Here is a 1,999-nt window from a genome sequence, read left to right as displayed (position 1 = left end):
ACCAAATGGATGTCAGAAGAGAGTCTGAAACCTGATCTCTAGCATAGAGACGCTAAAGCAAATGGAAGAAATGAGGAGGCAAAAGAGCTGAACAGAAAATTTCAAAAGTCAGATTGGAAGGACAAAGTCATATATTATAATGAAATATGTAAAGACCGGAAGTTAGAACACTAAAAGGGAAGAACACCCTTAGCAATTTTCAAGCTGAGGGAACTGAAGAAAAATTCAAACCTTGACTTGCCATATTGAAGGATTTTATGAGCAAAATATTGAATAATGCAGAAAGCATCAAAAGAAGATGGAAGCAATACACAGTCACTATACCATAAAGAATGGTTGATGTTTATAAGGTTGCATATGATCAAAAACCAGTGATACTGCAGGAAGAAGTCCAAGGTGTAGTGAAGTCATTGGCAAAGAACAAGGCACTGGGACTCAATGGAACACAGATTGAAATATTTCAACAAACTGATGCAGCACTGGAGGCACTCACTCATCTCTGTCAAGAAATTTGGAAGACAACTACCTGGGCAAATGACTGGAAGAAACTGTATTTGTGCCCATAATAAAGAGAGGTGACCCAACAGGATACAGACATCATCAGATGTTATTAAAAATACTGTATGCAAGTAAAATTTTGCTAAAGATAAAGCAAAAGTGGGTTCAACCATACATTGACAGAGAACTTCCAGAGGTTCAAGCCTGATTCAGAAGAAGATATGGAATGAGGGATATCACTGTTGATGTCAAATGGGTCCTACCTAAAAGCAGAGGATACTGGAAAGATGCTTACCTGTATGTTGACTATGCAGAGGCTTTCAATTTTGCGGATCATGACAAACTATGGACAGCAATGCAGAGAATGAGTGTTCCAGAACACTTAATTGTACTCATGAGGAACCCATAGACTAAGAGGCAGTTGTTGGAACAGAAAAAGGGAACACTGAATGGTTTAAAATTAGGAAAGGTGTGTTCCAGGCTTGTATTCTTTCACCATACTTGTTTAATCTGTATGTTCAGCAAAAAATCCGAGAAGCTGGATTATATGAAGAAAAACATGGCATCAGGATAGGAGGAAGGCTCATTAACAATTTTCAATGTGCAGTATGACACAACCTTGCTTGCTGAACACAAACAGGGCTTAAAATACTCATGAAGATCAAAGACTACAGTCTTCAATATGGGTTGCACCTCAATGTAAAGAAAACAAAAACTCTTACCATTGGACCAATAAACAACATCCATATAAATGGAGAAAATATTGAAATTGTCAAAGACTTCATTTTGCTCAGATCAACCATCAACATTCATGTATGCAGTAGTCAAGAAATCAAATGATGTATTGGATTAGGCAAATCTGTTGCCCAAGACCTCTCTAAAGTATTCAAGAGCAAAGATGCCAGTTTGAGGACTAAGGTACACCTGACCCAAACCATGGTATTTTTGATAACCTCATATGCATGTGAAAGTTGCATAGTGAATAAGAAATAATGTAGATGAATTTATGCATTTGAGGTATGATGTTACAGGAGAATATTAAAAGTACAATGAACAGTCAAGAGAACAAACCAATTTGTGTCAGAATAAGTACAGCCAGAATGCTTCTTGGAAATCAGGATGGCCAGACTTCATCTCTCACACTTTGGACATACTTTCAGGAGGGACCAGTGTCTGGAAAATATATCATTTTTGGTAAAGTGGGTGGTTGGAGAAAAAGAGTAAGTTCCCCAATGAGATGAATTGGCCGAGTGGCATCAGCATTGTGCTCAAACATAGCAACGATTGAGGTTGGTGCAGGACCAGACAGTGTTTCCTTTTGTTGTGCAAAGGGTACCAACTTGAAGGCACCTAACAACAACAACAATCCTAGCATTGATTTGTCACATCAAATCACATCATGGAAGATTGCTATATCTCAGTTGCCAAACCACTGAGAACTCTGGCCCAGTCAAGCAAGTTAATACAAATTCTTAACTTTCACGGTATTACCAAAAAAAAA

This window comes from Chrysochloris asiatica, unplaced genomic scaffold (assembly GCF_000296735.1).
Source record: "Chrysochloris asiatica unplaced genomic scaffold, ChrAsi1.0 scaffold00026, whole genome shotgun sequence".
In the NCBI taxonomy this organism is placed as follows: Eukaryota; Metazoa; Chordata; class Mammalia; order Afrosoricida; family Chrysochloridae; genus Chrysochloris; species Chrysochloris asiatica.
The sequence above is the reverse complement of the archived record's forward strand: the minus strand, read 5'-3'. Positions refer to the sequence as shown.